The 12,259-nt window shown below is 43.2% G+C and overlaps 1 protein-coding gene across 1 annotated transcript in view; it reads left to right on the top strand.

Moving 5' to 3' along the window:
* Positions 1 to 12,259, top strand: part of LOC144495473 (serine/threonine-protein kinase H1-like) — an 85,050-nt gene that overhangs the window by 55,827 nt on the left and 16,964 nt on the right. The gene's annotated exons all lie outside the window — the stretch shown is intronic.

Here is a 12,259-nt window from a genome sequence, read left to right as displayed (position 1 = left end):
CCAGAGAATCCACCCCCCACCGCCCCCCCCACCGCCCCTCCAAGCCCCCAAGTGTCATAATGACAAGAATACCAAATCGATCCACAGTCTGTCAGCTGTAGTCCAGACCACAATCGTCCCACACTTAGTCACTTTTTGGGAGAGTGGTGAGTTGCGTGCCTGTCTGGAAGGGGGGCGCGGCCTAATTACGCTGGTGAGCCCGGCTGCAAAGCACTCAGGCCCTGTTTTGGGAGGGTGAGAGTTGTAACAGAATTTCCTTAGCCTTCTGAGAAAGTAGAGGTGTTGGTGGGCTTTTCTAACTATAGTGTCGGCATGGAGCGACCAGGACAGATTGTTAGTGATGTGAACATCTGGAAACTTGAAGCTCTCTCTCTAAACGAGTACAGTTAGCATCCTGCTGCTTCCTACTGGTATGGCTTTCCCACCACCGGCATAATGCGCCCGGCGTTCTACAACAGCATGTTTTGACACGATTCTAACGCAACCATCAACACCCTCAACCTTAAGTTCTGTGCAAATGGCCTTCATTAAATTTCACCCATTGTATGGAACACTATAGTTTTCCCAAAGTATATCAATTATAAATTTAAATTTTATTGCATTTTAACATAGAAATAGAGATCTTTAATAAATGGAATGCAGTATCTATTGACTCTAATGTTTTTCATTATGGAAGTCTTGGTAGTCGAAGTGCCACCAGGCAATTTAATCAATATACAGGAGGACCCAGAATGAAGTGTGGTGAAGAGTTCATATTAAAGGTATCTTCTGCAGGATAAAGAATTTATTAAGGACATCCTGAAGATCCATGGGGTGATCTGACAGCCTAGGTATGTAGAATATCAAAATAGAATAACTACTTAATGAATAGAGCTGACTCTTAAACAAGGGAACACTGAAGTTATTGTTACAGTGTATTTTGCCAATACATGAGAACAGCTGGCTCATTTTAATTCCATGCCCCACGCCCCCAACCACCACTCCACCCACCCCCCCAACCCCACCGCTAGAACCACCACTACCCCCACAAAGTTCTTTATTACCCATCTTCGCACTTGCTCAAGTTTCTCCAGCTTTTAAATCAACAAAGCTCTGTTTCTTATTCAGTGCATTCGAAAACCTAGCTGTGAAATCGGTCAGACTGTATTCTTTTGTGTTGCAGCAGAGCTGATAGGGTGATAAGGGCTATATCCTCCAGACAGGTATTGTTTTACCTGCTTGCTATTGGTATCATCTAGCATTAGTTTGTGTCTTTGTTGTGTGTCCTCTTTGTTCTGTTGGCATGCAGAAAGAGTGAAACCTGCACTTACCAGTCATTGAAAGCAATATGCTCGCATTTGTCAATTTCATGCCCTGATGGATTTTAATTATAAAATGTGAGACAAAGAAGAAATGTGATCCAAGCAAGTCCAGTGGAATAGATGGCTGAAGTCACAAGGGAAAGGGATAATTTATAAGAGTGAATGCAGTGATACAGAAGGCCACCAGTGAAATCCAAAATCGTTTCCGAACTTGTAGTCTTCATAATAATTCAAGCACGGTCAGTGGCTCTGTTGCTAAGTTTTGCATGTTGTCATCTTAGGTCTCCACGTTGTTTTTCAGACTTTAAGTTGACACAAGATACAAAATATTTTGATTTTGTATCTTGGGAGTGTAAGAGATACAGAATTTATTGTGTTAGTTACCCAAGAATTACACCCGTTCTAAAATACGCGCTAAGTTCCAGTGGAACTGGCTGCTGGCAATAGATGCATCCACCCCCAAAGTGGTGTGTGAATGCAAATGAAACCAAAAGCTGTTGACCCAGAAACTCTGCCATTTATGCCGGAATTTCACTTGACTTAAATTAAACCCGAAAGAGAGATCATTTAGCTGCATGACTTGCGTTAAGCTAGGAGGTGGCTAAGTTTACAGACTTTGTCCACAAACCTTGTCAGCAACATTAGCTTTGACCGAAGTGAGTTAACTGTCTTGCTAAGAAAGGATTCTAAAGGCTGCCCATTCAGCTGTTTTTTTTATTAAACACCCTCTGCTGTGGAACTGTAATGCAGGAAAAAGCACACTGAACGCATGAAGATTCCAGTTCAGTGACACTTCACTGACACCAAACATATTCAGCAAAACAATTACGTTATGGAGACAAATATATCAAACAGTTGAGAGCCCAGCTGCAAAGTCAAACAGTAGAGAGCCCGCATCCATGGCACTGGCTCTGCCCCCTCTCGAGCCCAACAAAATTGCTCCCAAAAAAGTCCTGAGAGAGCTGGGCACAGAAATGGTCTACTCACACTGCACCGCCCACTACTACTGGCACCAGGTGACGGGGCTACACCTGACAATACTATAAGCCTTGAAAGGCTTCTCTATGACCTTACTCTCAACGTTGCACCCTTGGTTACTGTGCATTCTGCATGGAACACTGAAGCTATAGTTATTGCCTTCTGATGACAGGTGGGAATTGGCTGTGTTAACTTGGAGAAGACATCTGGGTACCCCAATACAAAAATCACAAAACATTAGTATGCAGGTACAGCAAGTGATTAGAAAGGCAAATGCAATGTTATCATTTATTGCAAGGGTAGTGGAATATAAAAGTAGAGATGTTTTACTACATTGTATAGGGTGGTGGTGAGCCGATATCTAGAGTAGTGTGCAGTTTTGGTTTCCTTATTTAAGAAGGGACATAAATGCATTAGAAGCAGTTCAGAGAACGTTCACTCAATTCATTCCTGGGATTAAGGGGTTACCTTATGAGGGAAAATTGGACAGATTGGGCCTTAACTCACTGAAGTTTAGAAGGTATTCAGTAAAAAAACGTTTAGAACCAATTAAGTAAAAAAAAGGTCACCTTAAGAAGACCAAAAATCAGACAGTTGAGCTCCCAACTCCAGAGCCAAATAGTAGAGAGCTGGCCGTACTCTCTGTCTGAGTTCATGGCATGTGCTCTACCCCCTCACAAGGCCACCAAAACCCCTCCCAAATATCCTTAGAAAATGCCGGTGCAGACATTTCTACTCACTCCATGCCCTTTGTGACGTTAGTGTACCTTTAAGAATTTTTTTAAAATCATGTTCTCTGCAGTTGTAAACAGACATTTTCAGTGTTTTTCCTCATTGTTGCTGGGCCATCTGCTAGAAGTCCTTTTATTGCTCCTTCAATGGCTTAAGTGGGGTTTTGTTTATTTTTACTATGGGCCTCAGGTACTTTCTGAGATTGTTTTATGACCCTGCATTATTAGGAGGAAGACTGGTTGGCAGGTCATATGTCCTGGACAGAATTTCTTTCCTTGTGAATTGAAGGTTTCATTTTCTGTTTGGCTGGCAGCAGTTTTAGTTCAGAAGGGGGTGGACATCAAGCTAAAAGGAAGTGTTTCTCTCTCTCTCTTGTTTTGGAAATTCTGCTGGTTAGCTGAAAACAAGGCTTCTTGCCTGCCTAGAGTGGAAAATCTGCTATTGAGGGTTGGCTTGCCTAGAGTCGCTCTCTCTCCCTGGCATTCTGGGAAGCTGTTCTGGCTTCAAACTGTTCTAGGTGTATCCAGAGGCTGCTAGAAGTTACAAGGCTGAGAATTCAGTGTTTCAATTCTCCAACCAAAGGACTCAATTCCAGTATCACATGAGCATTAGTCTTTGCTGGGTTAAACTTGTGGAAAGGGTTTTGTCTATGGGAAGTTTTGTTTGATTGGAACATTTTAGATATATTTGTTAAAGATTGTTTTGTTTTTTCATCATTGTTATTTTTTGCTTGTAATTGATAAAAGTTATTGCTAGTTTTCTTTCTACACATGTTAACTGTATTCTTAAATAAACTTTGTTTGATAAAAGCTCCCTTGTGGGTCTTTTGAATCATACCTGAAGTGAAACATATCATGCTTATCCTAGCCAAATTCAAAATGCAAAACTTATGATCCAGGCGGGCTTCATAAAATACTTTGGAGTTTCTGACCTGAATTATAACACCTCTCACCCATGCAGCAAACGCACAAAAGGCAGCACAACTCCCTTGCAGAGCTATTATCCTGGGATTTACTCTGGTATTCCCATATATTTGACAAGGCTACAGGCAAGGAGAAAAGACCAACTAGGAGGTACCTTCCATCAGAGCCTACAGACCACATTGCTCTCTAAGACTGTATGAGAACTGGTCTTCTGAAGAAAAGAACACTTCAGTAAAGAAGAACATGAGGATCATTTTTTGTTGGCAAGCTGATCTCCAAGCATTTTTACAAATGCAGAAAAACAAAGAACTGATATACCTTGGAACACTGGATTTCATAAAATAGCTTTATTGTGACTGTGTATTTTTACTACCACTGTTTCTAAGCACCACTGCATCTGTCTCTGGTGACTCTCTGTGTTGATCGTAAACCTTTTCTGGTGTTGTGCGTAGGTAATTAGCTGATGGCTGTGTTGACAGTGATAATTGGCTGTGCTCTGATATTGTCAGCTTCTTGGAACCAAGTTGACCCTAACAGAACGTCAAGAGATCTCTCATTGCCATAGCAATAACATACATGCTCTAATATACTAACACCATGGGGAAATATCTTGTCTGGAAAGGTTAAGTGAACTGACTGAGGGGACAGCATTGTAAAGGTGAACTCTAGCCATGTCATTTTTACTGACACTGCATCCGAGAATCACTGATTAGCGAAGAGTCAGCCCTGATGGTACATAACCTGAGAGATAGTGAACCATAGCTATTAAATATCTCTTTCCATCATTGTCTCCAAATGGTCCACTAAGCTCCTTCCCCAGATTTTTGCTGCCTATCCATAAAGTATTTAAGATGTTGCAGGCTAGATTTAGATAGCCTGAATATCTTTCTCCACGTGAATTAACTAACCCTATTGATTATGGTGGAGTAAATGCCACAATGTTATGGTTGGTGGCAATCTTGCACTGCCTCGGTTCCATTTCCACCCATCAGAATTTTGGGTCCACCATTCTTTGTATCAGTTATCTAGATATGTATTGTGCAGACCGATACGGACTGTGTTTGTGACATTATGGACACTTCATTGAAATACTATCAAAATGTTTTTTACTTAATAGCTAGAGCTCTACCACCCCGCCTGCCACGGAGTTGGAGCGGGCAAGGGTTCAACAATGGAAATCACCATTGACCTCAGGCAGGAATTTCTGGTCTCACCCGCGCAAGGCCGTAAAATCCCACAATGTATTTAATGACATACAACATTGAGCCATTTGTTCTCATTTATGTTTTCTTGTTAAGTATTCTCAAAATGTAGATCCCTTACGGACTGTAAATAGCAGCACTGGAAACACATCAAATAAATACATTCTCCTTTACAAAAATCTCAATTCAGCCTCCAAATCTTTGTCTTTGCCCCCTCTGTTCTCCATTGCAACCTGTTCCCTCCTGGCAAACACCACGAGGTTGAAATTCCACAATCCTGCTCTGCTGTCACTACTATGATAGAACAAGGCTTACAATCACCCAGAGTGGACCCAGCCAAAGTATCTGAAGGTCGGGTCAAGTTATTATAATAAATCAGGCGAGTTGCTAGGGTGAGAAGCTGCTGGGACCAGCTGATAAGGCCTGATGTCCCCTTCATAATTACAGAAAATCTCCAAGTCATTCACCCAACTGAGCTGTGTCGATGTTTGTATTCTATACCAGCTTCCTCCCACTCCATTGACCACTTCCCATCCTCACCAATTTCACTGTCTGAAGGAAACATGAAGGTAATGTAACAGAGTAACAGGAAGTACAGGATGCAAAACCCAAACATTTTCTAGACTGATCTTGAGGTCTTTATGAAAAAATATTTATTTTTCAGCAAGGTAAGCAAGCCAAGACCAAGGTCTGGAGATCCCTGCATTTTACTGTTGTGCCTTATCGGTATCCATCCAGCATTCAGCTTATTGGACATTCAGTAGGTGGAAGCTGTGGGGAAAATAGATGGGTATGTGACTCTGTCAGTGTTGTTTCCTTTATTTGGTCAGGTCATTAATACTGATACCTCTGCCACCCCTTGTAGAGATTCCCTGATGACATGCTGAATGCAAAGCCAAATGCTCCAATATTTATGGAGAAGCAGGGAGGAAGTAAGGTGGGACTGCAGTTTTGCGGTAAACAATGTTGTCACTAGAACTTGTCTACCACTTTTGAAATCCTTTTCTCAGACCCAGCCTACCGAATTGAGAGACTGACTAGCTGTCTGGCAGATAATCCTGCAACACCAAACAACAGTATGAAAGCATGGATGATGGGCGGGGAGATCAGAGGTCAGAAGGGGATGCTGATTAGACAGGGAGAGATCAGGGGCAGAATTGAGATGATCATGGAGCAGTACCCTGGAGGACATTGGATCATGGTGGGAGGTTTGATCGCTGGGGTGACTAACAGGCTTCCTTGGTGGGTTGGAGGAAACTCTCCTGCTTCTCGAGGTCCACAATTAGTGCTTGAAAAGTAATTACATGTTCAATACAGCACTTCTCTCCACCTTACGTTAATTATGCAACTGAGTGTTTTTTGCCGAATTTTGTGGTGGGCCAGGCTTGATGGTGCATAGTTCACTGTCATATGTGGGTGCCAACATCACTGACCCACTATTAAAGAAAGATGATGGACTTCCTGAGAAAGAAGATGGATTTCCAGGAACATTCTGAGGCTGGAAGATGGACCTCCTCCAAGAAGCTGAATCTGGAAGGTTCACCAGCAGATGCTCCTCCGGAACACTGTTTCAGTGTTCCGAGGTCCAGGGCTATGGGCGGCCTCCATCTCGAACTCCAGAGGCAGCCCCAAACATTGTTCAGGTGACTCCTGACATCGGCACGCCACGTTGTTCCAAATGTGTTTCGTGCCCACATGTTTTATCACCGTTGTCGTGGAGAATCGGGCATGGGTGGAAGTTTCCAGTTGGGCCTTCATCTACATCCCATTAGTGGAATGCAAATTAGTTTCACATTGGCTTCTGGCTGGTGTCAAACCTATATCCTGCCATATTCTGCACACCCCCCCCCCCCCCATGCTCACCATCAAACCCGCCGGAGAATTCTGCCCGTGGGGTTTCATTAAAGTATTTAAATGAGGTACCTGCCTCCTAGTCTCAGTGCCAACTCGGTTAACATGGTCAAGTTCAAGGTGATCTGGGCTCTGGTTTGAAACTTTTACTTCGCAGTAAGCCAAATCTTTGTGCGTTTTTATTCCCCCCAAAGTGTTTCCAACAGTATCCAGTTTTTACCTCCAATAGTGCCCTCTTCCACCAAAACTTTAGTACTGGATGCCATCCCATGAATGGAGAAAATTCAGAGCCGCCATCTTTAGAAATGATCACTTGCTTAGTCTAAGGGTAATAGGCAAAGAAATCAGCGTTATTTTCTCAGTAACTTCATTGCAGTGTGAATGTAAGCCTACTTGTGACTAATAAATAAACTTTAGGACTTTAGACATTACACGGTGATGAGATTCTTACTTTGAGACTTTCAGAACTAATTATTCACAGAAACTGTTTCAACTTTATATCACTGGGAAGTATAACTTTATTACTGCTTGAACATGAAATATTTGCAGAATTTAAATATATTTGATGTTCGTGGTGATATGAAATGTGAATGGAGTCACTGTACACCCTTGGTAAACAGGGAAGGCATTGTAATCCTTCAGTAAAGGAAGAAGATTAAGATGCTAATTTAGGAGCCCGACAATGCATTGTGTTATACAATGGTTTTGCTAGTGGACCCATTGCATGAGCGGTACACTGTGTTATTTACACTGCGGCAATAGAGCAGTGAAGTGAAAACTTGACCAGATTATGTAAAAAGCAAAATACTGCAGAAGCTCGAATTGTAAAATGAAGACAGAACATGCAAGAAACACATGGCAAGTCAGTCAACATCTATGAAGACAGTAGACATGTTAACCTCGCGAGTGAAAACCTTTCTTCAAAGCTGGAAAATTAAAGGCAAACAAACATATTAAGACAAATCGAAAAATGAGAGAAGCAAAAATATAGTTTTATAAAATAGCAAATCCAAAGAGGATTCATGGTTGGAATGTTCTAACCTGAGTCATCAATGGTCAGAAATATGTTTCCATCTGTTAAAATTGGCAATGAAATGAGTTGTGATAATACAAGCTCATCTCAAGTATTTAACTACACTGGTAATTACAGAGCTTTTAACTGGTATCTGTATTCAATACATTTAGCATAGCCTTTACTAACAAGTCCAACATTTCTAGATTTTTCTGGAATATGGATAATAAGCATGCATGTTGCAATAATGGAGACAGATATTTTGTTGTACTAAAGAGCAATCTCTGTTCCATTCCACTTTTACAACAGTGGAGTTGACAGCAGATTGCAGGTTGCACATTCTTGGCTGTACTCCATAGTGAGCCTCTGTTCTGGAAGTGAATTGTAAACTATTTTAGTGCTGCTTTAGTGCTGTAGAGAGCTATTGGCTCCCCTGTCTTCAGCAGGTGTAAGTAGCATCAAAGTAAACCTTGACCAGAGAACGTTGGAAACACTCAGTAGGTCAGACATATCTCTTTTCTCAAAGTGTCAGGCTCAGACTGAAAACCATTGTGCAACTCCTCACTGTAAGTGGTACAGTGTAGTCGCTGGAAAGTGACACTCATAATGACATCAAGCATAGTAAATGTGCGTGTAGAGAGGTATGTCAGACAGGAATTTGGATTTTGGATCTCAGCATCAGATGAACATATGGTGGCAGCCTGTTCAAGCTGTGCAAGTTGTACAAGTTGCAGGGGAGTGCATATGCAGAACAGTAATTAGAAAGGGCACAGGAGCTGCCATAGGCACGCTTGCTCATAAAGGTGTTTGGTGCCCACCGAGAGGACACTTAATCTTTCTGTTTGCCTCGAGGACAAAAGAGTGCATAATACCAGGGAGCGGTCAAAGACTTGTGGCAGAGTACCTGAGCACATATTGATCCCTGCTGAAGAGGAAGCTGGAAAAATCTGTGGAGATGGAGAGGCAGGAGTCTCAAGACATCAGAATGAGATGCCTCTCGTCTGGTTTTGAGAACTGGGCAAAAGGAGATAGATATGATACATTGATGGACTACCATGCACAGCCATGAACTTACTCCTTGTGTTCTCCAGTGCAGGTCCTCACAGCAAGGTGAAACACTAAAACCAATCTTCAGCAAACCCGTCCTCCACCTCTGAGGGTGACACTGACCACTCGGAGGATGCATCATCACATCATGTCCCCATACCCTCCACCAGCACAGAGAAATTCATCTTGATGGGTACATGTTTATGATCAGGTTCAAGTCCACATCTGGAGATCATATCACAGGCATATCGCAGCAATTGATGTGGCAGCTAAGACCTCTGAAAGTCAGAGGACTGTTAGGGACCAGACCTATGCTGAGCTCCATGCTGACGATGTGCTTCAGAAATCACTCATAAGAAATCAGATGGCGATGCAGAAACAAGCAAGGAAATATCTGGCAGAGATGTCCAAGGCCACATGCAGATTTGAGCGAACAATACTTTCTATGTCCTAGGTTCTGTCATGGCTTAGGCATGCAAACCAGATGACCTCCAGGTGCCCCTTCTCCTCCAGGATTCAGGGAGGTGCCATTCCACAACGACAAGGAAGAGGAGTGCCGGCAGGTTGCCCCAGGGACATCATCTCAGAGCGTTCCTGCTCCCCTCTGCCAGTGACCCCAGCACCTCCAGCAGGTGAGGCCAAAGGCAATGCATCTGTGCATCTCATGAATGTGTTCAATCATGTTCAAAATATCAAATCATTTTATTCTTATGTGTTGAATGTTCATGATTTTTCAAGCTTTGCTTACTGATGGTTTTTTTTAAAAGGGGTTGCACTACATTAGATATCGATGGTGGGTGATGTGGGGCTAAGCAAACACTATTTATTGTGGAGTCTCAAAAGAAGTGGCATCTTAGAGTCTCTTAATGTGTGTACTTTTCTATAACCAAAAGAGAAAATGCTGGAAAATCTCAGCAGGTCTGGCAGCATCTGTAAGGAGAGAAAAGAGCTGACGTTTCGAGTCCAAATTACCCTTTGTCAAAGCACATAATTTCTAATTTTCTATGTTTGTCATCCCTTGTTGATTCAGGGGTTTGGAATTTGATTGGTAAGCCAGCATGGAGTGTTCACCCCTTTTCATCCATCACAGACTGTTGTCTCACCATTTGATTTGATTTGATTTATTATTGTCACATGTATTAGTATACAGTGAAAAGTATTGTTTCTTGCGTGCTATACAGACAAAGCATACCGTACATAGAGAAGGAAAGGAAAAGCGCAGAATGTAATGTTACAGTCATAGCTAGGGTGTAGAGAAAGATCAACTGAATACAAGGTAGGTCCATTCAAAAGTCTGATGGCAGCAGGGAAGAATCTTCTTGAGTCAGTTGGTACGTGTCCTCAGACTTTGGTATATCTTTTTCCTAACAGAGGAAGGTGGAAGAGAGAATGACCAGGGTTGTGGGATCCTTAATTATGCTGGCTGCTTTTCCTAGGCAGTGGACGTATAGACAGAGTCAATGGATGGGAGGCTGCTTTGCTTGATGGATTATCATCTGAAGTTAAAACTTTCCATGTATTGCAAGTGCATGAAAAGAGTTCTTAGCAAGACCTTGCCAGGACTTGGAATGTGTCATTGAGTAATAGGTGATCTCCTTGAATTTGACCGAAACATGCATATGGGCTTGCTCATAACAAGGGCCTACAGCACTTTCCTTTCTAGGTGGCAAAGGTCACGGGCCTATATGTTGGTCTGAGGGGAATGAAGTGACGCTTACACACTGGTATTTTGGGAGATCAAGTGATCTTTTAAGGGCTTCATTCAGGCTGGTATCTGGATGCAGTGAAGGTGTCACAGGCTCATTCATCGCCTCCTCGCCCTGACATCTGCAGCTGGGACCACACTATCCACTCCCTCATGAACATTGGCTTTTTCTACTTCTTCCTCATCTGAGGGGAAATCGAGCTCCTCCATCTCGCTGTCAGCAAATTCCTCAGGACCTTTACTGTACAAGGCTGTGCAGGGCACAGCAGAACACAGTGATCCTTGAGACTCTCTGTGGCAGCAACTGAAGCGCTCCATCTTAGCAGTCCAGGCAACAGAACCTCATCTGCAACAGGCTAATGGTCTGCTCTATTGTTGCCCTTGTTGAGGTATGGTTGCATTGTACCTCTCCTCTGCCAGACTTTCTGGGTTCCACACAAGTGTCGTGAGCCGGATCTTCTGTGGATATCCCCCTATCACCTGGGCCACCCCAGCAGTTGCTGAGGGAGTGCAAACAGTTATGGCACCTATGAGTGAGGATGTAAGAATCAGAGAACTCCCTGGGAAGTGAGCACACACCTGAAGGATTTGCTTATGTTGGTCACAGGCCAGCTGAACACTGAGAGAGTGAAAACCCTTTCGGTTTATGAAGGCCACTAGCTGCTCCCAGGTAATTCTCAGCCCCATATGTGTGGAATCAATTGCCCCTTGTACCTGTGGAAATCCAGCAATGGTGCCAAACCCCACAGCTCTGACTGCCTGGCTTAAAATTATTGGCTGTCTGAACAGACAGTTGTGACCTTTCTGATGCATTTGTGAATGGATGTCTGTGAGATGCTAGACATGTCCCCAGTGGAAACCTGGAATGATCCAGTGGCAGGGAAATTCAATGCCATGGTGACTTTTAAAGCTACTGGCTTTGGATTGCCTCCCTGTCCACAAATTTCTAGATCTTCCTGAAGGTGAATGATGGAAGCCTTTGATATCCTCAGCTGTCTCTGATGTTGCCCTCCTGATATTTACAGATACCTACAGTATATTCTATTACATGCCAATACTCAGCATCTCAGTAGCCTCTGGTTGCCAGCATCCTGAGCTGTCTGAGCCTCTTCTGGCATCCCTTGCTGGTATTCTGATCTTTGTTGCTCCTGGCCATGGGCCACTCTCTGTGGGTTCTCTCCAGCTGCATCAGAGCTATCAAAAGCAGTGAGTGCATTTGAACCATTTTGTCTGCTTGAGAGCAATTGTGAACAAAAAGCAGGCAAATCTTTGGCCAGCATTATCTTTAAGACCCTCTCTCCTGCCCTGACCACTTTTGACCAATGGGTAGCCCTTTATTTTTAATCAGCAACACCCTGATCCAGCCACCCCACTGTAAACGTCTCCATCCTCAACCTGTACTCCTAAAACCTCTTTATATTGTTTCCGCTATGTACCTGCATACTCGCACAGTGACTATGGAGCTAGAGGCCTCACCCTGCATCATTCCTCAGTCACCTTTAACCTTC

This window comes from Mustelus asterias, chromosome 7 (genome assembly GCF_964213995.1).
Source record: "Mustelus asterias chromosome 7, sMusAst1.hap1.1, whole genome shotgun sequence".
Taxonomy (NCBI): Eukaryota; Metazoa; Chordata; class Chondrichthyes; order Carcharhiniformes; family Triakidae; genus Mustelus; species Mustelus asterias.
Note: the sequence above shows the minus strand (reverse complement) of the source record. Positions and strands in the feature narration are given on the sequence as shown.